This window comes from Rhipicephalus sanguineus, chromosome 6 (genome assembly GCF_013339695.2).
Source record: "Rhipicephalus sanguineus isolate Rsan-2018 chromosome 6, BIME_Rsan_1.4, whole genome shotgun sequence".
In the NCBI taxonomy this organism is placed as follows: domain Eukaryota; kingdom Metazoa; phylum Arthropoda; class Arachnida; order Ixodida; family Ixodidae; genus Rhipicephalus; species Rhipicephalus sanguineus.
The window spans coordinates 31,094,911-31,120,418 of NC_051181.1; the positions used below are offsets into that span (position 1 = coordinate 31,094,911).

At 50.7% G+C, this 25,508-nt stretch overlaps 2 protein-coding genes across 2 annotated transcripts in view; one reads left to right on the plus strand and one right to left on the minus strand.

The window, feature by feature from the left end:
* The window catches only part of LOC119397802 (uncharacterized), a 312,440-nt gene that overhangs the window by 280,938 nt on the left and 5,994 nt on the right, over positions 1 to 25,508 (minus strand). The gene's annotated exons all lie outside the window — the stretch shown is intronic.
* Positions 1 to 25,508, plus strand: part of LOC119397166 (probable 4-coumarate--CoA ligase 2) — a 223,229-nt gene that overhangs the window by 62,341 nt on the left and 135,380 nt on the right. The window lies entirely within an intron of this gene.

Consider the following 25,508-nt stretch of genomic DNA (forward strand, 5'->3'; position numbering starts at 1 on the left):
CTTAACATTGCATGAGGGTCCACCTCGGTGCCACAGTGGTTAATTAAGGTGGTCGGCGGCTGAACCGAAATTCACAGGTTCGTCCCGGCCGGGGTGGTAGCATTTTGGTGGAGGGAATATGGTAGAGGCCCGTGCACTGTGTGATTTCAGTGTACGGTAATGAACCCCAGGTGGTCGAAATTTCCGGAACCCTCCACTATAGCGTGTCTCTTAACTATATCGTGCTGCTGGGATGTCAAATCTGTCAGCTTACCGACATCGCACAGTGAGCAGCTTCAGTTAATGCTATTGATAGCGCTAGTGAGCAGACGCTGAACACGAAGAGACGCATTCCTGGACGATTGTTACTTTTGGCTGCAAATGTAAAAAAAAATGATCATGAACACGTGCGCTTTGATCTGGTGGTATTGAATGCATAAAATAATTTTATTCGCTGGTTTACTTGTACTATACTGCTGTTTAGTTCTCGCTTTACAATAGATCATTTCAAAGTACTAATATATCACAGTGCATGAATCAAGAAATGACGGCTAGGTCTTGTTCTTTTTTGTTTTCTTCTGCAGTACGCACTCCATAGATTCAAGATGCGCCTAAAGAGGTGTGTGATATACAACTGTAGGAAAATTTACGCCTCATATTCGAAGGGCTGAGGAGCAATTCAATTATATTTACAAGTACTGCAGATTGGGCAAGTTGGTGCATTACAATATCGTACTGATATAGCGCAGCTCACTTTGAGCATAAAGAAAAGAGGCTACAGCGAAGAAGGAAACACAGGCAACAGGATGAGCGCTAAACTTCCAACTTTTGTTTATTGCATGACCCTACAGCACATTATATGGTTCACCTCACAGCCCACGTGACGCCGAACCTGACCAAAACAAACAAACAAACATGTTGCGCAGCACACGTGACCAGAAAACGCAGTTTTCGCAAATATCACATTAACTGCACCTCACTGCACACGCTCTAGAAAATCGATCTTTTTTCAGATAAGGCTATAGATGGCGTAATCACACACAGCTTCACACATTTCGCAATAGAATTCGCCTCGATGATTTCACGTGTCAACTGATTACGACTGCGGCCCAAAACGACACAACGGTCAAACAATGGAGTGCATGCACACGTCTAACAATGCATAGCCAGGAAACTGCCTCAGGAAACCTTGTTTTTTACATTGCAACAATGCTCGCGTAGGCGATCATTGATACACCTACCCGTCTGTTCTATGTAAACCGCATCGCACGACAGAGGGAACATGTATAGGACAGCTAGGGCACATTCCACAAACCTAGTCGCATGCCTCTTTCCACAGGCGGGTTGCAACTCCTTCATAGGATTCGTCAGCTTGCATAGTCGACTTAGTTTCTCTGTAGCAGAGAACACTACGCGGACGTTTTCTCTCAGGGCTATCTTCTTCAAATGGTGTGAAAATTTATTCATATACGGTATGACACTGGTTTTTCCAGCATCTGGCACACCATTGTTCTGCGGAGGTCCCCGCTTACGTGAACCTTGCAACAAGCACTCAGCCACTGACACCTGCACCAACACTGGCTAGCCCGCCAGGGATAATCGCTTGCTTTGTCCTGCAAAACTAGCGGCCATCGTGTGATGGCATGACTTCATCAAGGCATTTCTAAAGCATGCTCTGGCAACACCTCGTTTAATTAGTTTTGAATGCCCTGAATTGTACTACAAGAGAGGCTTTTCTGAGCGCGGTTCATAGCACCAGCAAGTACGTCCTACTTGTGGCGAAGCAATTGGTACTGCTTAACGGTTGCGCTCTCCAGCGGCTCCTAGTGGGTCGTCCTCTTCTAAACGCCGCTCGCGCTCGGAGCCCGTGCTGCCTTGACTGTCGCCATAGTGCATTGTCGCCGAGTGCCGTCCAATAAACCGCTTAACAAAGTGGTGGAGAGTGCTGTGCTCCCATTCAATGCCCCTGGAGCTTCGTTCCCGTACTCTGCCATCTACCATGCCTCAAGACGTCGCTCAGCAAACGCCGCCTCCCACACCGACCACATGTCCCGGTGTCCCACGCATCTGCGATCCACCTATCTTCACTGGCGCCGATGGCACCGACGTGGAGGACTGGCTCGCAATTTACGAGCGCGTGAGCGTACCCAACACATGGGACGAAGCAGGCAAGTTGAGCAACTTGGTCTTCTATCTCGCGGGAGTAGCAAGTTTGTGGTACAACAACCACGCGTCCGATTTTGCTACTTGGTCGGATTTCAAGACCGCCGTCATCAACGTTTTTGGCCGTCCTGCAGTTCGTAAGCTGCAAGCAGAACAGCGCTTACGCGAACGAGCTCAGCAGGCCGGTGAATCTTTCACCAGCTATATCGAAGACGTCCTGGACTTGTGTAAGAAAGCCAACGGCACCATGTCCGAGTCTGACAAGATCCGGAACATTATGAAGGGCATTGACGACGATGCCTTCACCATGTTGCTCGCTAAAAACCCTTCCACCGTGGCCGAGGTCGTAACACTGTGCCAGAGCTACGAGGAGCTCCGCCGGCAACGTTCGATGACTCGTCGCTCTCCATCACGCGACGAAGAGCTTGCTGGCTTGGCGGCCATACCTGACCAGGCCACGCTGCTGGTAGAAATGAAGGCATTCGTGCGCGAGGAAATCGCACGCCAGTTCTCTCCCCTGGCCTTCGCCCACCCGCCGCACGTTCAACAGTCGTCGACGACCCTTCTTCCTCCCATCCGCCGAGCGATTGAGCAGGAAATCGCGGAGGTGATGCCTGAGTACCACCAGCAACCTCCGGCTCCTGCGCCACAGAGTTACGCTCAGGTTGTCGCCAGGACGCACCAGGCAATCCCTGCGGCTGCACCGTTGAGTTACGCCGAAGCCGCCGCTAGACCTCCGTCCTTCGAAGCGGGCGTTCCGGCTACGTATACTGCCGTCATCCCTAGGCCCCGACTGCAACCCACCTTGCAGTCATTTCAGCAGCCGCCCCGTCCATAGCATCCTGCGACGTGGGCGGGACCTGCCCCTGCGAACCGATGGCGCACACCCGACAATCGGCCCATCTGCTTTGCATGCGGTTATGCCGGTCACGTGGCCCGTTACTGCCATCGCGTGCAGCCGCCTCGAGTCCCGTCAACCACCACCAGCCAGTCCAGCCGTGCATTCTACGACCCGCCTATGTCGCCGACGTCACGCCCAGCTCCATCCACTCGCCGCTTTCCGTCTCCTCGTCGTCGGTCACTGTCACCAATGCGGCCACGTTCTGTCGCACGAGAGATGGAAGACTAGTCGTCGCAATCCACGAGGCAAGGGCTGCGACGCTATCGAACTGTAAAAGCCCTCAGCGAAGTCCATCGAATGTCATAGACGTGTTTGTGGACGGTGTTCGCGCATCTGCCCTTGTCGACACTGGAGCCGCCGTATCCGTTATGAACGCAAAACTTAGCCGCTTACTTCGAAAAGTGACGACGCCACTTTCTGGGATGTCCCTCCGTACCGCCAGCTCCCAGAGTATTAGGCCTACAGCAGTATGCACTTCTCGCGCCGTCATTCAGGACGTTCTGTATGACGTCGAGTTCATCATAATTGCTGCATGCTCCCACGACGTCATCCTGGGATGGGATTTTCTCTCCCGCCACGACGCCATAATTCATTGCGCACCAGCCGCCCTCGAACTCTCACCGTTCTCACATTTGACGCCGGCAGACAGTCCATCGGCATTCACCAAGACCCTCGTCAAAGACGATACCAAAGTTCCTCCAAACTCGTCGACGGCTGTGCCAGTTTACTGCGCCGGTCTCTGCGACACAATTGCACTCCTTTCGCCCTCTGACCGCGTTTGCACTAGGAAAGGGTTGCTGGTACCTTTCGCGACCGTGCAAGTCACTCAGGGTAGCACCGCTATTTTTGTTACCAACCCATCCCCGCACATTGTTACGTTGGTGCGAGGGGAATGTCTCGGCAGAGTGGAGCCCCTCGAAGACGCACAAGTTCTGTACGCACCCGATGACCCGCACTGCACCAGTTCCCGTACCACCAGTGCCGTTTCCACGTCTGATTCCTCACCCGCGGATGTATTTGGTCCCTCCATTGCTGACGACCTTACGTCGGTCCAGCGTTCCCAGCTTCTGTGCCTGTTGGAAGAATTTCGTTCTTCTTTCGATGTCGGGCAAACTTCTCTCGGCCGCACGTCCGCTGTTACACATCGCATCGACACTGGCGCCCAACCACCACTGCGGCAACGTCCATATCGCGTGTCTCCCACAGAACGTCGGGTAATTAATGAGCAAGTGGACGATATGCTTCGACGCGACGTTATTCGACCCTCGGACAGCCCGTGGGCGTCTCCTGTAGTTCTCGTTGCCAAGAAGGACGGTTCTGTGCGCTTCTGTGTGGACTACCGAAGGCTCAACAAGATCACTCGGAAGGATGTTTATCCACTGCCGCGAATCGACGACGCGATTGACAGCCTCCAAGGAGCAGAATACTTTTCATCTCTCGATTTGCGCTCGGGGTACTGGCAAGTACCCATGGCTGATGACGCTCGACCGAAGACAGCCTTTGTCACGCCCGACGGCTTGTACGCGTTCAACATCATGCCGTTTGGTCTTTGCAATGCGCCCGCGACCTTCGAGCGCATGATGGACACCCTTCTGCGCAACTTGAAATGGCACACGTGCTTGTGTAACCTGGACGACGTCGTCGTTTTCGCTCCGGACTTCTCCACGCATCTTCAACGTCTGCGGCATGTTTTGACGCGTTTGACCAACGCCGGCCTCAACTGAACCTGAAGAAGTGCCGATTTGCAGCATGGCAGCTGACAATCCTAGGCTACGTTGTGTCCAAGGACGGAATCCTTCCCGATCCGGCCAAGCTTCGGGCCGTGGCCGAATTTCCCAAACCTACGTCCCTCAAAGAACTGCGCAGTTTCGTAGGACTGTGTTCCTATTTTCGACGTTTCATACGCAACTTTGGCACCATTATATCGCCGCTGACGAAGCTCCTTGGAAGTAACGGGCCCCTACATTCGTGGTCGTCCGAATGCGGCGACGCGTTCGCAAAGCTCCGTCGTTTGTTGACGTCTCCTCCCATACTACGCCACTACGACCCTACGGCCCCAACGGAGGTACACACGGACGCCAGCGGTGTAGGCCCCTGTGCTGTTCTTGCGCAACGCAAACCAGGGTTCCCCGAATATGTCGTCGCCTACGCAAGTCGTGCGCTTACTAGAGCCGAGACCAATTACACTGTCACGGAAAAAGAGTGCCTGGCGATCATCTGGGCACTTACGAAATTCCGACCTTATTTGTATGGTCGCCCATTTGATGTCGTCACCGATCACCACGCACTATGCTGGCTGTCGTCATTGAAGGATCCCTCGGGCCGTCTCGCCCGTTGGGCACTTCGCCTGCAAGACTATGACATCAGCGTGCTGTACCGCAACGGACGTCAGCATGCTGACGCCGACGCCCTCTCGCGCTCCCCCTTGCCTGACGACAATGCCTCCTGCTCAGTGTCTCACACTGCTGTTTCTTCTATCGATGTTCACACCATCGCTACCGAGCAGCGCAAGGATAAATGGATCGCTTCGCTAATAGACTTGCTCACTGATCCGTCGACAACACCAACCACTCGCGCGTTGCGTCGTCAAGCCCACCGTTTCGCCATTCGTGACGACCTACTGCACCGACGCAATTACAACGCCGACGGCCGCCAGTGGCTACTTGTGATACCCCGAAGTCTGCGTGCTGAAATATGCGAGTCCTTCCACTCTGATCCGCAATGCGCACACTCTGGGGTATCCAAAACTTACCACCGCATTCGACAACGATACTTTTGGCGAGGGATGTACCGCTACGTGCAGAAGTTCGTCCGCTCCTGCCTCGATTGCCAACGCCGAAAACCTTCAACGCACGTGTCACCAGTCGGTCTACAACCATTACCTTGCCCTAACCGTCCGTTTGGGCACGTGGGCATCGATTTGTATGGACCACTTCCTCTGACGTCGGCTGGTAACCATTGGGCCATCGTCGCCGTTGACCATCTAACGCGATACGCCGAAACCGCTGCCCTCCCAGCGGCTACAGCGCGTGATGTTGCCTCCTTCCTGCTACACCGATTCATGCTGCGTCACGGTCCACCCCAGGAGCTTCTCAGCGATCGAGGCCGTGTCTTCTTGTGGGAAGTCGTCGAAGCTATTCTCAAAGAGTGCCATGCTGTTCATCGCAAAACTACTGCTTACCACCCGCGGACGAATGGCCTAACCGAACGCTTCAACCACACGCTCGGCGACATGCTCTTAATGTACGTCGCCGCCGATCACACAAATTGGGATGCCATTCTGCCCTTCGTCACCTACGCCTATAATACCGCCCCTCAGAGCACTACTGGTTTTTCACCCTTCTTCCTGTTGTACGGAAGGCACCCGTTGCACACCATTGACACGATACTACCCTACAAGCCGGATCCATCTGATTGTGCGCCTATTTCTGACACAGCCAGGCTTGCTGAAGAGTGTCGCGAGCTTGCAAAGGCCTTTACAACGCACGAACAAGAGCGGCAGAAGAGCCTTCGCGGTGGCACCACCACTTCTGAGTCCACGTTCCTCCCCGGAGCGCTCGTATGGCTCTCGGTCGCTACCACTGCAACCGCCCTCTCTTCAAAACTACTGCCGAAATACGAAGGCCCCTACCGGGTCGTCGAGCGCACATCCCCGGTCAACTACCTGATCGAACCCATCGAACCAGCTTCCGACATGCGCCGCCGAGGGCGCGACATAGTCAACGTGGAGCGCCTCAAGGCCTACTATGACCCACTCATAGTAACGAGCTGTTAGGTCGCCGGACGGCTCCCTTTTCGTACCCGGGGTATTGTGGCGAAGCAATTGGTACTGCTTAACGGTTGCGCTCTCCAGCGGCTCCTAGTGGGTCGTCCTCTTCTAAACGCCGCTCGCGCTCGGAGCCCGTGCTTTTGCCTTGACTGTCGCCATAGTGCATTGTCGCCGAGTGCCGTCCAATAAACCGCTTAACATACTGAACAAAACAGACCAAGGTCAAGAAACCGGATAGTACCTTCTTGCGGTATTTCATACGTAACGTCAAGGGGAACCAGACAATCCTTAATGGTTGGCGAAATTTCTGCAACCTGCCGTTCAACGTCACTTGAGGCACACTCAATAAAAAACAAGAAATCGTCAACATAACGAAAAGCTTTACGCACTTTCGTCTGAGTGAGCTTATCGGACAGAATGACATCGTGTCGTGATAAAAAAAGGTCGCTGAGTATGGGTGCAATGCAGGATCCTATACATACCCCTTTCTTCTGTAGATAAACGGCATCATCCCGTTTAATAAATGTCGACACCAGATAAAAGTTTAAAAGCTCCAAAAAATGGCTGCTAGATATCAAGGCATCATTCTGGAACTTGATGGCCACATATTCGTCAATAGACTGTTCCACTACTTCTAGCAGGTGTTTGTGAGGAATGGAGTAAAAAAGATCCTTGATGTCAATGGAAAACGTTTGGTAACCATTGTCAGCATTAGTTTCTAAAAAAGTGATTATTTGATCCGAGTTCCTTATCAAGAAGGGGTCGTTAAATGACAAACACTTAAGCTTGGCTTCCAAAAACATTGCTACTGGCTTCTGCCAGGAGTCATATTCTGACACAATTACCCTTAGTGGAACGTCCACCTTATGGGTTTTTGCGCTAAGTTGAACCAACAGGTGGTCCCTTTTGCTGCTTGCTAAGGACTTCTGTAATTTCTCAAGGTCGAACTTCTTGCAAAGCTTACCAACTGAGGACTTTGCCTTGCTCAGTGACACATCGTCGCGCCGGTTGAAGACCTTGGCAATGACATTGCTGGCTTTTTCACAAAACACCCCTGATGAAAACACACAGAAGCCACCTTCCTTATCAGCCGGCACCACACAAAGAGAATTGGCAGTCAGGTATTCAGCGACGCGCTTAACCGAGAGTTTAGGACGTGCACCCTTCGAGCGGGCAACCACATCAACACCCTCAGAAACTAGGCGTGGAACCGCTTCTTACGTCGCATACTTGGACACCTGCCTCACGAAAGACAACAGTTCTTCTGGTCTTCAGTTCGTTTCCACTGCGACCTTGGGACCCAACGATAGAGCTTCGTGGATGTGGCCCGGAAGGTTCCGTCCACTGATCTCCACTAGGAGGAGCTGGATGGCGCATCGAGCACGCGGGCGTGAAGCCACCGGAAGCCGCCGTTTTTGTCCCGGAAGAGAGCTTTTCTCTTCTTTTTTTAAAGAAATACCTGCCTGTAGCGCAGTAAACTGTACGAATCGACCAGAAAAGTCATCAAGGAAGGCATTTCACGGGTAAGTACCTCAAAGTTGCATTACTTTTTACGCATTTTGTACGTTGCAGCACTCCGCCGTATTCGAGCGGTGTCGGCACGGTGTCTGTCATCTTTCGTGTAGCGTTCGTCGGCGTCTAATGTGAGGCGTAATCGCAGAGTTTGCAAAAAATCAAAAAGAAAAACGATCATAACAACAGCTGCCACCCGAGAATATTTGAATTGCGCGACTGAAGCGGACAGAAGACGCGAGCTTCCGGCACAAACAGGGGATCTTCCGGTGACTTCACAAGCGCCCGCCTCGTAGAACGGGGATGCGCCGTCCAGCCTTTTTAATGGAGGTCAGTGGTTCCGTCATGTGCACAGGGTTGCGGTGTTCAGGAATTTTCTTAGGTAGGTGGTTCCTGAGCTGTCTCAAACAGACCTGCCACTCAGATTCCGTCATCTCGGCGAGTAGGCGCGAAAACGTACGCAGGGTCCCGTCCGACGACGAGGTATTCGTTTCCATTCGCAACCGCGTTGAGAGTAGCTGCCTTTTGTTCTTTTCTTTATGCTCAGACTGAGCTGCGCTCTACCAATACGATTTCAATTATATTTATTCATTTCGAGAAATGGGTTCTCGATTTTCTTACCGTCATTACTTAGACATCGCGTGTAAGTAAGAAATAATATAACTGTTTGTGTCACTGTAGCGAAGGCCAACTTGCAGCAGACGACGAGAGCGTTCCGACTGTAACCCTTGGCATGTCCATATAGTTATGACCAATGGATACATGACAACACATTACACAAGACACTTCTTCACTTCATACACAACAGCGGCCTAACGGCGCACATTTAATACAAATATACAAACAAATAGTATGCATTAAGGGAAAGTCTAAGTCGCAAATAAAAAAAGTAATATTACCTTGCGAAGGATTACAAGAGTACTTCGAGTGACAGCCTAGAATGCCTGCTAGCACAAAAGGCTAATTGGGTAATTTTTACCTGCTGGGATGTTTCCCGAAAATGTTAGATATCCCAATGAGAACGTCTACACAGCGGACATTCGGGGCTATGAGCAACTATTCACTGATTATATAATAATGCGAACATAGCTATCTTTTTTCCTCCTCCGTTTGTTTGCCATCGTATCTGGCCAAAGGCCTCCCTTTTTATTTGAGTTAAGGAACAGTCTCTCCTATTCACTGGAATCGAGACGCACTGCCTTCTCAAGATTTAATAAAAATAAGACGTGTTCATAAAACACCAACTGTGATGCTTTTGTGTAACGTCCAAAAGCTCTATGCAGCGAACTCGATAAAGGAAGAATAGGCTATATAAGTTCTTTGTTTACTTTTCTTGTGAGTTGCCATTCTAGCAGCTTGCTGCGTTCACTAATATACACTATTTATTTAAAGTGTGAAATTCTTTTTTTACTACACTAACAATTTTATTTTCACAACTGACGCCTGTGTTTCACCACGTGGGCTATACTAAAAAAATGCTTATAAATGAAACATAGTAGGGCAATTTTACGATGGTACCAGTTCTAGACTAAGTCCGTTGATGTGTTATAAGCCTTATTTTGGCAATTACAGGACTGTCCATTACAAATCGCTTTGAAAACAGATCGGCCGGTAAGCCATAGTTGTAAGAAATATTTGATACATGCAGGAAGCATGAAAGGCACATGCATATACTTAACAACTAAGCTACGAAGGCATGTTTACGTGGTTTTTAAAATGATTTGTTGTTAAGTACCTTTGATAGCCACTATTCCCACGCAGGGTGTCGGAACGGAACGAAAACCGAAAACGAAAAACGAAAAAAAAACGATATTTTTGACCGGAACGAAAACGTAACCGAAACTTTATTTATTATTTCGTTCCGGAGTGAAACCGAAATTTTTTCAATCGTTTTTCGGTTCACGAAAGAACTTTGCAATCCGGAAAAATTGAGCTCATGCAACGTAAGCAGTTATGCGTATTTCAGGGTACAGTATTAGCGCGTACCTCAGGCAGGAATTCCCAAGCAAAAATATGTTGAAATTGTGCGAAAAACGAAAACAGTGGCAACCAGAGATGTTTATAATAACGCAAGTTGACTTTCATGCGCCTGTCACGCAGGCCAAAGTGGAGAGGGCAATGTCGGCGCTGAAGTCGGTTACAGCGAAAGCTGTTATGGGATCACAACAGCTGACTTTGGCACCATAGTTGTCCGTGACCGCTATCGCGTGATTTAAGAAAAAATAAATGAGAAACAGATTTCTAGGATCGGATGAGATTTTAACCCGCGCCCTCTGTGTGGCAGTCGGGTCTTCCACCAGAGTGCCACGCTGGTGCTTACAACTCCTTCACAAAAACACTCTATACAGGCGTCATGTCGGGCAAGGAATCGCGTTAACATATGTAATATAGCGTGGCAGAAGAGGAAAATAACATCCAGTCATCAGACAATACTGATAGCGCAAAGAGTGTGTGCCTTAATGCAGGGCTTAAGGTCAGGGGGAGCTCGGAGGGGCCCGGCCCCCCTTCCATTTCTTAAGGAGGGGCTGTATGTATGTGTGTATGTATGTATCAGGCCCGTAGCCAGGAATATTTTCGGGGGGGGGGAGGCACTTGCTGAAAGCTTTGACTATTTGAGAAAAACGCCTATGTTCATTATTTATTTTCGGTAAAACACCATGTATCATAAAGACTACGGAGCCCCCCCCCCCATGGCTACGGGTCTGGTATGTATATAGGTCCCCGCCCTCTGAGCCACCCCCCCCCCTCCAATGAAGGAGACTTTAAAGGGACACTAACGAGCAAAACGATTTTTCTCGCATTAGTAAAGTAGTCTTCCACGATACCAAAAACACCACGCTTTGTGCGCGAAGACGCTTAATAAGCGAGAAAACGCGCAAAAAGAAAATACAGGTGGCGACGCCACCTTGGAATTACCACACTATTTGCCGTGACCTCACATATTTTTGACGGCGCCTGCTTGGGCCTACGTAGTTCCTAATCGGTTAAATCGAAGTACATTGCCCTCTGAGGGGGCCAGAGACTTGACATAACGAGTTTGTGGAAATTTCGTCGAGCCAGTGGCGCCAAAATACATTAAATGCTCTTTGAAGTCTTTTACGTCACGAATTACAAAGTTCGGCGCGAAATTTAAAATTGAGACTTTGAACTTGGTTTTCTCCTGTAAATAATAAACCTATGGTGGTGAAATAAACTACACAAGAGTTCTCCGAGCACACTTTATCAATCTAAACCAATTCAGTGTTTCTCTTTAGTGTCCCTTTAAGCCCTGCTTTAATGCTTTCCACCAGTGTTGCGGAGTTGCCCCACCAGATTGGAATGACTCCGGAATCATTCCACATTTTCCCGATCCCGGAATTCCGGTTGCGTGTTTCGTGTTTGTCTTCGTGTTTGTCTTTCGTGTTTGTCTTTTGAGAAAATAAATACTATGACTGAAATTAATACTGGTTTGTGATAGTTGGTAGGAATTCGTGGTACTGTTACTTCCACTCCCCTGAAGAACGTGTTTTACCCTTGTCCCGCTTTCTTAAGAGGAGGGCAAGTAACTACATCACAAATCCAGTGTTTTTTTATGATTACCTTCGAATTTTCGCATACAAAAAAACGTTACGAACCGTTACGGAACGTTTTTTTTCGATCCGGAACGGAACTTTTTGCGGCGGAACGAAACTAAAACCGAAACGAAAAAGATTTCGTTCCGACACCCTGTTCCCACGGAAGAAGGGGCTCGATGAAGAGTAGTAATTTAAAATATATTAACAGCTCTACCTCTGGGGGCAGTCCATCATATATTACAAGGTTAGTTTTTTGTGTTTGGTTGAACGCTTTTCCCTTTCTATTGTTTGAAATTTACCAGCTGTAGAATTACGCCAGGTTACACTAACCGCTCGTAAGTAATCCCACCGTTCTGTTATGCCGGATCCAATCCGTCCAAAGGGTATTCGTTGCAAATGGACTGGAACTTTTATTGGATAGAAGTAAAAGTTCATTCGGACTCTACTCAGGCACACTTTGAACCAATAGGACCTTTTTGCAGGCTACTTGGTCCATATCATTGAACGGGTAGCGCGCTTTTGCATACGTGTCATCGTTCTTCCTTGTGACACTTGCGCAACAGCGCTCACAGAGGCTGCGGGGTTTGTGCACACGGGCGGCGCATGTATATTGGCTTGTTGTTCTGAAGAAATACAGTTGGAAGTGTGCGCTCTCCCCAGTCTATCTTTATTCCTCCGTCCTTCGTGCTTGCGCATTACGCTACCCGTTCAACACTTTGAACACTCGGCTGTATCTTTATGGAATATTGCCACGCCCGCTTCTTCTTTTATTTTGATGTGTTCGAGTTTGACCAGCAAGGACGGTTATCAACGCTCGACGCTGGCCCCGAAGCAGTGTTCGAGAAGCTTCACGATTTTGGTAGATCGTTTTGTTAGGATTGCGCGCCGCACGCGAATATTCCAGCTTTGTCGAGAGATAACGCCGCCACCAGCGATATCGCTGGAAAGTTCCATAGCGCATGTATAAAAGCCGACGCGCTTGACCGCTTGTTAGTTGATCGACGGACGACGCCCTGTTCGCCGCTATCATTGTACAGCGTGTATTGCTGTAGTTCTAGTTCTCATTTTCCGGCCACAAGTTCGGCCAAATAAACAGTTTCATCCTGCAAACACCGACTGCTGTCTTCGTCGACGTCACGACCACGTGACATCTGGTGGAGGTGCTGCTTCATGATCCGGACGCCACCGCGGAGCGCTGACCCAAGCCCAAGCCGCGACGAGGACGACGGCAAGGAAATCCCGGATCGTCGAACAAGCCGCAGGCAGAAGGGACTGCAGCCAGAGCACGGGCTCCTTCCCGAAAACCCCAGGCAGCCGCAGATCTCAACATCGACCACAGCGACGATGACCGACCACGTGCAGCCTGCGCCAATCCTTTTTCACCAGCCCAAGGAGCCGCCAACCTTCCGCGGATCGTCGTTCGAAGACCCGGAAAGCTGGCTAGAAGCCTACGACCGAGTCGCCCTTTTCAATGCCTGGACCAGTGAAGACAAGCTACAGCATGTCTACTTCGCCTTGGAGGATGCAGCTAGAACATGGTTCGAGAACCAAGAGCGAACTCTGACAACATGGGACGTTTTTCGCAGCAGGTTCCTGGCAACATTCACCAGCGTTGTCCGCAAGGAGAGGGCCGAGGCTCTGCTCGAAACCCGCGTGCAGCTGCCAAACGAAAACGTGGCGCTCTTCACAGAAGAAATGACGAGACTGTTCCGCCACGCAAACCCTGAGATGCCCGAGGAGAAGAAAGTTCGCTTCCTCATGCGAGGAATCAAGCAGGGGCTGTTCGCGGGACTAATCAGAAACCCACCCAAGACCATCCAAGAATTCCTCGCGGAGGCAACAACAATCGAGAAGACGCTCGAGATGCGCACTCGGCAGTACAATCGCCGCGCATTCCACGACAGCGCAGCAGTTCATGCCCTCGGCTCCGACGACTTGCGCGAAACGATCCGAGCCATCGTGCGAGAGGAGCTGCGAAAGCTCGCACATTTTGCACAGCCCGAAGTGACGTCGATTGCGGACGTTGTACGCGAGGAAATCCAGCAATCACTGGGTGTTCCTCAACCGGCACCGCCGCAGCTGCAAGCAATGAGCTATACTGCTGGAGCCCGACGCAACGCCCCCCCTCCTCGCCCACGTCAAGACGCCGCACCGCCCCAGCAGTTCCGCCGCCAGCCACCACCGCCGCCACCACCGACGTCATACCGCCCGCCAGCCGGTCAGCGATACACGCCGAGGAAGACCGACGTTTGGTGCGCCCCCGACCATCGTCCACTCTGCTACCACTGCGGAGAAGCCGGCCACACCTACCGCCGCTGCCATTATCGACAGATGGGACTGCGTGGGTTCGCCGTCGACGCGCCGCGTCCACAGCAGGGGGAACGACGACGTGACATTGCCGACTACGTGGCAGGAGTGCAGTGGACCCCCCGAGGACCTTCCCGATCGCCGTCGCCAGGCCGCTACGCCTCTCCCCAACGGCGACCATACACTGGCCCTACCCGGGGCCGGTCACCTAGCCCGCATCCGGAAAACTAAGGGCAGCAACCGATGGAGGTGCGGTTGCTGTACGACGAAATACCGAAGACCCTCCGCCGCCGACGCCGCCGCCACGACGAAGGCTTCAGGACACGACGCGAACCCCTGACGACGAAACCTCGCGGGCCGAAGTAGACCTGATGACGCAACGTGGAAGCAGGGGAAAAAAAACGACGTAGCCGTGACCCGACGCCACGACCTAACTGCAACGCAAGACGACGAACTAGCGACCTCGACGTTCTTATCGACGGCCACAGCATCACAGCCCTCGTCGACACCGGAGCCGACTATTCTGTCATCAGTGGACCGTTCGCCACGAAGCTGAAGAAAGTTAGGACAGCCTGGGAAGGCCCCGAAATCCGGACAGCTGGAGGTCACCTCGTAACCCCGGAGGGAATCTGCACAGCGAGACTCACCATTAACAACCGGATTTATCCTGTGAACTTCGTAATCCTGCCGCGTTGCTCGAGAGATGTCATCCTTGGTATGGACTTCTTAGGCCTTCATGGTGCAATCATCGACCTGAGGTCTAAGTCAATAACACTGTCCACGGAAAAGGCACTACCGCCGCACACTCCGCCAAGAAAGCACGCCTTGAATGTGCTGGAAGACCAGGTCACCATTCCCCCTCGCTCCAGCGTCATCATTTCCGTCGGCACTCAAAAATCAGCAGACCTGGAAGGCGTTGTTGAAGGCGACCAGCACCACTTGATTAACCGCAAGATTTGCGTCGCAAGAGGAGTAGCAGAGCTGCGGGCAGGGAAAGCAACAGTTATGCTCACGAATTTCAGCAACGAGTACAAGCACGTGAGCAAAGGCACGACGGTCGCCAACATCGAAGAAATCGTAGAAGCCAGCAATGCTTTCGGCCTCACCGATTCTCCCGAGCCTACTCCGACGAATAAAGCGCCGCAACCAGCTTTCGACATCAATCCCAGCCTTCAGAAGCACAAACAAGAACAGTTCAAAACCCTGCTCTTGCAATACAAGGACTGCTTTTCGTCGTCGTCAAGAATTCGGCAGACTCCCGTGGCAGAACATCGCATCATAACAGAGGAAAGCGCCAGACCACTCCGTCAGAGCCCGTACAGAGTTTCGACGCGAGAACGCGAGGCCGTGAAGAAACAGGTCGACGAAATGCTACGCGACGACATCATCCAGCCGTCGAAGAGTCCGTGGGCATCCCCGGTGGTGCTAGTGAAGAAGAAGGATGGGACTCTACGTTTTTGCGTCGATTATCGTCGCCTGAACAAAGTCACGAAGAAGGACGTGTATCCCCTTCCCCGTATAGACGACACCCTGGATCGATTACACAACGCAAAGTACTTTTCGTCGATGGACCTCAAGACCGGTTACTGGCAAATAGAAATCGACGAGAGAGACCGAGAAAAGACTGCTTTTATAACACCAGACGGCCTGTTCGAGTTCAAGGTCATGCCCTTTGGTCTTTGCTCGGCACCTGCGACTTTTCAACGGGTTATGGATACAGTACTGGCCGGCTTGAAGTGGCAGACGTGTCTCGTGTACTTGGACGACGTCGTTGTGTTTTCCTCAAACTTCGACGAACACCTTCGGCGCCTTGAAGTTGTACTTCAAGCAATCAAGACCTCCGGACTCACCTTGAAGCCTGAAAAGTGCCGCTTCGCGTACGAGGAGCTCTTGTTCTTGGGTCACGTGATCAGCAAGGATGGTGTTCGCCCGGACCCGCGGAAAACAGCTGCCATCGCTGACTTCCCGACGCCCACCGACAAGAAGGCCGTACGCCGTTTTCTCGGCTTGTGCGCCTATTACAGACGTTTCGTCAAGGAATTTTCACGGATCGCCGAGCCACTGACGCAACTCACGAAGGCCGACGTCGAATTCAGTTGGGAAACGACGCAAGTTCAAGCATTTCAAGAACTGAAACGACGCCTGCAGACGCCTCCCATACTTGCGCATTTCGACAAATACGCCGATACGGAAATCCACACCGACGCAAGCAGCGTAGGACTCGGCGCCGTCCTTGTGCAAAAGACCGACGGATTCGAAAGGGTCATCCGTTATGCTAGCCGGTCGCTATCAAAGGCAGAAATCAACTACTCCACAACAGAAAAGGAGTGCCTGGCCATCATCTGGGCTACATCGAAGTTTCGCCCCTACCTCTACGGCCGACCCTTCAAAGTTGTGAGCGACCACCACGCCTTGTGTTGGCTAGCTAACTTGAAGGACCCTTCAGGTCGCCTCGCACGGTGGAGCCTACGACTTCAAGAATTTGACATAACCGTCGTTTACAAGTCTGGAAGAAAACACTCCGACGCTGACTGCCTGTCCCGCGCCCCCGTCGACCCACCACCGCAGGACGACATGGAGGATGACTGCTTCTTGGGAACCATAAGTGCCGAAGACTTCGCCGAACGACAGCGAGCGGACCCAGAACTCAGGGGCCTTGTGGAATACCTCGAGGGCAGGACCACCGTTGTTCCCGAGGTATTCAAGCGAGGACTGACGTCGTTTTTCTTGCGCAACGGTGTTCTCCTTAAGAAGAACTTCTCGCCGCTTCGAGCCGATTCCCTTCTCGTAGTGCCCTCGACATTGCGACCAGAGGTCCTCCAGGCTCTGCATGACGACCCGACGTCTGGACACCTGGGTGTTTCTCGCACGCTCGCAAGAATACAGGAAAAGTACTACTGGCCGCGCCTTGTCGCCGACGTAACTCGCTACGTCAAGACCTGCCGGGACTGTCAGCGACGCAAGACACCGCCGACTAGGCCAGCCGGACTTCTGCAGCCTATCGAGCCACCTCGACGGCCGTTCCAGCAAATTGGGATGGACTTACTGGGGCCGTTCCCGACGTCCAATACCGGAAACAAATGGATCGTCGTAGCTACCGACTACCTCAACCGCTACGCCGAGACAAGGGCCCTACCCAGAGGCAGTGCCGCCGAGGTAGCGAAGTTCTTCGTTGAGAACATCCTCCTGCGTCATGGCGCCGCAGAGGTCCTCATCACCGACAGAGGTACGGCGTTTACTGCTGACCTAACGCAGGTAATACTGAGATACAGCCAAACAAGCCACCGCCGGACCACAGCGTACCACCCACAGACCAATGGCCTCACCGAGCGGCTAAACAAGACCATCGCCGACATGCTGGCCATGTATGTCGACGTCGAACACAAGACGTGGGATGCCATCCTTCCGTATGTGACCTTCGCATACAACACGGCCATGCAAGAAACGACGCAAATGACGCCGTACAAGCTGGTCTACGGAAGGAGCCCGGCAACGACGCTCGACGCAATACTACCAACCGCCACCGACGAAGACGACCTCGACGTTGCCGCCTATTTGCAACGCGCCGAAGAAGCTCGACAGCTCGCCCGCCTGCGCATCAAGAACCAGCAGAGGGTCGACAGCCGTCACTATAATCTTCGACGACGCCACATGGAGTACAAACCCGGTGACCGTGTGTGGGTCTGGACGCCGATACGCCGACGTGGGCTCAGTGAAAAACTTCTTCGGCGATACTTCGGGCCATACAAGGTGCTTCGACGTCACGGCGCTCTTGACTACGAGGTCATCCCGGACGGAATTACGAACTCCCAGCGACGCCGCGCACGGCCTGAAGTCGTCCATGTCGTGCGCCTTAAGCCGTTTTTTGCGCGTTAGCGAACCTAGGGACTCTACGTTTTCCTTTGTTATTGTAATTTATTTGTATATGCACTTGTTTTTTTCCTTTCCATGTTGCAAGCATCGGGACGATGCTTTTTCAGAGGGGGGCAATGCCACGCCCGCTTCTTCTTTTATTTTGATGTGTTCGAGTTTGACCAGCAAGGACGGTTATCAACGCTCGACGCTGGCCCCGAAGCAGTGTTCGAGAAGCTTCACGATTTTGGTAGATCGTTTTGTTAGGATTGCGCGCCGCACGCGAATATTCCAGCTTTGTCGAGAGATAACGCCGCCACCAGCGATATCGCTGGAAAGTTCCATAGCGCCTGTATAAAAGCCGACGCGCTTGACCGCTTGTCAGTTGATCGACGGACGACGCCCTGTTCGCCGCTATCATTGTACAGCGTGTATTGCTGTAGTTCTAGTTCTCATTTTCCGGCCACAAGTTCGGCCAAATAAACAGTTTCATCCTGCAAACACCGACTGCTGTCTTCGTCGACGTCACGACCACGTGACAATATTATACAAGCAAGAGCGTTTCAAGCGCAGCCAGTCGTATTACTTGTCTTTCGTGCTGTGTCATTTTTGCTGCGAAATATTACTAGAATATCCAAAGGGGCTTTGAGCGTATCTGTCTAGCCATCTACGTCTTTGCGATTACCCTCGCCACGCACCCAACTGCGCTATTTACACAACGGCGTGCAGTGCAATACTATCAGGGCCACTGAACCCGCAATCTCAACGCGCTGAGCATCTATTGAACGTGTTGAAGAGCGATGAACGAGGAAAAAAATGGCGCAGCTACGCACTAGTAGTGCGAGGACTAAGGAAGCGGCGGAGCTGGTGGCGTTGCCCTCGTCCTCACCCACACTTCTCTTTCCCACCCCTTGCTATACTATATACTATACAAGACAGATCCACTAACGTGAAACCCGGGGAAGTGCGACGCACCGTTGTTTCACATAGGGACACGCCAATAGCCATGAGAGGGCAGCGTCCCCTCATTGCTACAGACAGCGTCCATCGCAGAAACAGACACAGAGCGTCCATCACAGAAACATCACAGAAAAGCGCACGTGGCGTTTTCTCTCGTGGGCGAACGCGCGTTCTCGTGAGATATTCCTGAGCGAACGCGCCGTCTCATTAGTTGCGAAAGCGTCTTATGCTCGGGGCATTGTCCGTTCTGCGGCGTCCGCACCCATACTGCGCATGCGCCAACTCACCCCCCTATCCTCGCGTGAGCGCGAGGAGGTGGGAGGAGGTAGCGTGAGCGCTGCCTCCGCTTCGTTTCTTCTCTCCGGTTAAATTTCTCTCTCTCAGCCCCAGCTGTGCGCTTCTATATCACGTGGCGCTCGCTCCCGTTGCACTCTCGGCGCTGCGCCGTGCTCCCGACCGCGATGCTTTCGCATCCCACCATGGTTGCCCGTAGGGGGAGATGACGTATAAATTTGCCACTTGCTTTACCTTGTTGGGCGAAGACAGGAGACACCGTGACGGGCTACGACGACAGGAGACGCGAACAGCCCGAGCGCATAAGGGGCTTCCCACCTAATAGATCATGTAAACAATACAGTGGATGTTCTAGCTTTCTGAGCTGCAGAGAGGCAGGAAACATGTGTGGTGGTGGTCCTTGTAGGTTAGACTCATGGGGCTCGCCGTTCGCCGAAATCGCCGCTTCCGATTTCTTACTTCAATGACGACGCACCACACAAGGCTGCCGCCTCGACCTTGACACGGTGCTCGCGGTGGCAGCTAATTGCCACGACCATTCGCATCGTTACGGAACTGCACAATACCTCAAAAAGGGTTGCGCTTCCCTGCTGAATATCAAGCACAACAGCGACACACCGGGCTTTCTCATGACATCGCTATCACACGGACTCATCCTGGATGAACAGTGCACCACCGACTCAGCTACACTGTTTGTACAAACACGTCCGTCTGTGTCGTAACGTTTGGCAGAATGCAACAAAATGCGGCATAGCCAACATCGCGCCGGCTGCTTTACATAACATCAATTTCCACAGCGCGTGAGATCTGCCTTTTTTGCTATGGTACGGTGTTATTAATGTGTTCTTACTGCGATAATTACGTGTTATTATTGATACGTTACTCTTCGCCTTGACGCGCTTTATTTCGCGCATTTTTCCGAGTCCTGACAGTTCTGAGTTTGGCGTCTGAGGACATTAATGAGGTATATCTTCTCTCGCGCGGCCTCATGAGCTCACTCGTTTCCCGGAACACCACCATTGCCTCAATTTAGTGAGAGGTCACTGTGTCCACCTGCTTGTAGCTCATACACCACTGCCAGGCTCTCCGTCTTCTGACGCCCGCACAACCGTCGACCTTCTGCGGGTCTGCATACGTATAGGCTAGTGTTGGGCACTCCAGCCAAACAAAAACTCCCCAAAACGTTTCCTCCGAAGCTCTTAACGCTACCTTTCTTGCGGTCTCTTGTGTTTACCTCTCTTAGCTCTGACTTAAGAATACGACAGATAGTTAAGCCAAGGGAAGCACACTAACCCACAATCCTCTAATTACGCGCATACGATGCTCTGCAATTTGAGCTACGACAAAAACCGCCGTCGTAGCTCAAATTTCTGTGCGTGTAATCTGGGAGTGTTAGCGAGCAGCACTCGTAGCCTAGGCGACGAGTGTGGAACGCCCACGGTCGTAGCTCAAATTGGTAGAGCATCGGACGTGTAATTTGAAGCTTGTGTGTTCGCGCCACACCAACTGCAAAGGCGTCTCTTCGTCCAGTTTATTTCATTTCAATTTATGTCATAATAAATGCAGTACAGTTAAAATAAACAAATACTGTGACTAAAGCTTTCGTTGGCCAATCTGTCCCTTCGATTCATTAGGTTGTGCCTAGCAAAAAAACGAGTACTCCAAACTATTCCCTATATTTTTGTTAGCTCCATCTTTGAATTACATGCGCCATGATTGTGTAATTCTCGACGCATCCACATGCTCTTTGCATGGCAACTGCTGCGTCTGTATGTAGGTGCTTAACTTTTATTGCGTGACTGGCCACCTCATCTGCATACGTGGTCGCCTCATACCGCCTGTAGCCAGCTTAATCGCGGTATACATGCATGATGGAAAATTGAAGTGGCGGTAATTCAAACGCAGCCAAAAAGTAGAAAATAGTAAAACAAGCGCATGTTTACTGCGTTTGTATACCGTTATTACTTTTATCTGCGCCAGTAGTCGCGCTGTCTAATTTTGTATGGTCCAAGGGGGGAGCATCGTCAACAGAGAGCCTCATCACTGAAAGGACCCTTTGTTCAAATAGGTGTATTCTTCTTCGAATACACCCTCATGAGTCCAAGCAAGCTATTGGCAGAACGGCGGGATTGACACGCCGTAGAATGTGATATGTCATTCGAGAATGTAAGTAGAAACGCTCGAGAGGATCACATTAGAATTGCATTCTATGTAATCTTGCCTTCAGTTTTGAACCTACGCATCTCAGTTGCATGCTGGTGTGCCTTATACGGCAGTCGGTTCATCATTTACAGAATTGGACGCCCTAAACTTGCAAACAAGCATACTCACTGCCAAAACATAAGGACTATTAGGGGTAGTGAAACACATCAGAGAGTTATAGTTACATGGGCGTTACATGACACGCCACGCACTTCACAAACTCACAAATTAGCGGACTTTGTACTTCAGTGCCTTACCTTTATGTTCTGCTCTCGTGTCTTCCTACTAAACTAAAGACAACATAACCGGGTGAACAGAAATCTGAAAACCATCCTCGTTGCGTTTAAAATTGGTCAACAAGTACTGGAACGGTTAAGTTCACCAAATCGGCTTTGCAACACGCACTACGCTTAAGAGTTCGACTGCGTATTCCCTCTTCCATACGCGTGCGCAGGGGGGGGATCAAGGGGGCGAGAAGGGGGGGCGCAATGTCAGCCCTATACATTGTAGGGGGGCGAGAAGAGGGGCGCAAAGGCAGCCGCATACATTGACATAATAGGGAGGGGGGCGCTGCGACGAACCTTCGCCCCCCCTGAAGGGGAACCCTGCGCACGCTTATGCCCTCTTCCACTTGAATATTGCAAAAAAAAGCAATTTCAAATGGACAATATGCTTCCGTACTCCCAACCCGCTTGCAAGGGCTTTCGCGAGTGGCTGGCCGTCTCCGTTTGAGAAGCCCACCAACAAATCGAAGGAGAAAGATCAGCCTGAGAGAAAGCGATGGGGCGTCCGATTGGAAGGGAGATGAATTTGTGCATCAGACTCATCCAATTTTACTAAAACTAAAGGTGTTTCGGCGTCATTATCGGAGGATGTGAGCGAACCATATAACGTCAATAGCAAAAAGAAAAAAAGTCGTATATGCTACTGCGTTGTGCTGACGACATGAATCATGAAAAATACGTATTTGTTATTTAATTAATTCAGTTTTTGTGGCTAGGAGACATAAAGCTTCACAGCCTTCAGGGCGTGCAGTCTCTTAACCCTCACCCAATCAACGGCAACTCCAGGATGGCGTTACGGGTATACTTGCCTCGCCGGTGACAAATCACAGAGAAGGTTGTTGGCTGTACTCTTATCGTGTTGGATCTCCTTTTTATTTTACTTTTCTTCCCATCCTTGTACACTTGCTTCAATAAATGCCGCAGATTTCCCCCACATGGGAAAATGGACTAAAGCACCCAAGCAGTGTTCCGACATGGTCGTCCTCTATAAAGGAGTGCATGGATATGTGTGCCGATCACTAGAGTTGTGCATGAAAGAGGTTTAGGCGCTGTAGCGTATTTTGCCGGCTGCTGCGAACTGAACAGAACTGACAGATTTTTACAGTGCACCGATAATGTGGTTTACGCAGTCCCTATGTATTGCTTTGCGTCATACATAGGCCAAACAGGCAAATGCCTAAACGATAGATTCAAAGAGCACAAATACAACACAACGAAAGTGGTATCAGGGCATCTAGGTATCCATTGTAGAGACTGCGGTTGCGCACCTCGATTTGAAAGCACTTGCGCCATGTACAAATCAGCTGACTGATTAACAAGGGAGGCTGTTGAAGCCCTAGAGATAAAAAAGCTCGGGGAATCTTGTGCCAGCATGCCTTCTGTTTTGCTTTCGGAGAAGGATGTCAGATTTCTTGTAGGAAGCGTTTTGCACGCGCCGTAGGAGTGACCACGTGATGCACTGTCCTATCTCTTGTAACATTCTTTTTTCTGTTTATTCAAGTGAAGGCAGTATTTATTCTGCGCAAACACTTAATAAACTTTCATTTGTTATTGCGCCTTGTGTTACGTGTCTTTCTCCTCGTCTGGTCTGTTGTTTTTACCGGCGCTGTTTTACTTCGAATATGAACCAACTAGCCCAAAAGTACATCTTGACACGCATTCTCTTACACCAGCGTTATGTAGAGTTACGCGAGACTGGATATAACAGAGTTAGCTGCCAGTCTTACTTCGTATACTTCGTATAACATTACAATTTATTGCTATCGCATTCACTGCTTCGCCCTTGCGGTGAAACTGATTTTTTTTCTTCTCCTCTTCTCCCCCCACTCTCTCTTTCATCTTTCTATTCCCCCTCACTAGTCCCCCGCGTAGGGTAGCCAACCGGAAGTTTTTCTCGTTATCCACCCTGCCTTCCTCCTTTCTGTTTCCTTCCTTCCTTCCTTGAACTTGCGTGCCGATTCCTCTGCTAAGTTCAGCCATGTTTATGAGGTCTTCACTCCACCTCTAGATTCGTGACCAGATAAAGCTTACAAGCTACGCCGTCAGCCGTTTGTTTCAAAAGGGGCCCTGCAACACTATTCCCAGTAGCTATATTATGAACTTACTGCAGGAGTTTATTGTCTCGCGAGTCGTTTGCTGCGAAAGATTTTCGAATCCGGAAAGTATTAATTACAGCGATTTGTTGCAGGCATCCCTGCGCTCTTTCTTTCGTGCCGACGAGAGTGCTGGGAGCTGTGTGTACGTGATTCATTTTATATACCATAGTCATCACCCGACACACGCAGTAGCAAGCCAGGTGACCAACCAGGCTAACCTCTCCGGGATTTTCATTAAAGATTATTATCTCTTTCTCTATCTCTGCACATGACAGTTGATCGGATGAAGATGGTTGGGCGGAAGCTATGTCAGAGCGCGTCATCAGCTTGAGTACTTTCTGAACAGTTTCTTTTTTTTTTCATCTGGGCATGTTCGCAACTTCCGGTATAATGGCGAGCGCGCCGCCGGCATCGGGCGGCGTCGGCCGCGTGAACTATGCAGCACAAGAAGAGCTACTCGTCCACGAAAGTCTTGCTGATAAACCCGTACGAACAGTCGTAGTAGGTTCATTACAATACAACGGTCCGACTCAGGCACGCATAGTGTTTGAAATAACGCAGGTGTATTACGTCACGTGCTGCCTCACTTGAACGTAGGAGAAAACGAAGCAATTAGCTGGTGACCATGGACTGAGATCGGAATACTAAGATATTGTTCTTCGGTGTTTCTGAAAGGAACACATGTCAATATTTTTATTGAACACAAAACAAACAGCACAAATACAAACCGAGCCTGTTTTGCTTGCCGGCCAATGACCGTGCCCTTACTTTCGACAACGCAGTTTGACGAGAAAAGAGTGAGTGATTTCTAGCTGTCTGTAAAACGAAATTGCGAATTTCCTGCTGCGCGCAGAGCAGAATTATGTGGCTCGCATATTCACAGAAGCCTTGACTAATGATCGACAGCGTTTGTCTGAACATGTGCAATAAGTGTTCTAGGGCTCCTTTAAAGCGTTTGTAGCGCTGCAAGTGCGATGGAAAGAAGGCTGAAGAAAGGGAGGGAGGTTGTTTGGTTGGCTACACTTACTCTAAGGGAATGGGGAAGGGGAATAGAACGATGAGAAATAGAAGAGGGAAGGGAAGAAGTAAATGAGCAACAAACGCGCTGACACGTACGGTTTAGTTCCAATCTAACAGCCAAAGGCGTTCACATAAGCCCTTCGTCCTCAAATAGCAACAGAAGAAGGATTGAAGAAGGGATATGGCAGCAGAACGTTAATGGAAATTGAAATGCTGGCGAGAACACGGAGGAGTGCAGCAGACATCGCAGTCAACCCCGATAATACAGTTTTCTTCTTTCGTGCTCTGCAGTTTGGCGAGGGATGCACTTGCGGTAAATAAGACTGATTCAGACGCCTATGAAAGCTGCTCGTGATAACAATAAACATCCCGTGCTAACCAAGTGCCAATGATTGTTTTTCCATGCGACGGGGCTGGCATGTTTATGTATGCAGTTCTACAACTACTGCAAGTGTACACCAAGGTGTGGGAGAATATTTTATTTTGTTTTGCCGGAATCGATAAATGTGCGCATCAACCAGTTTTTTTTTATGGATACCTAAAGGCTGTAGACACTGTGACTTCATTGAAGGCCGTTGTGTGGTAGGCTGACCATATACAGATGTATTTTCGAAA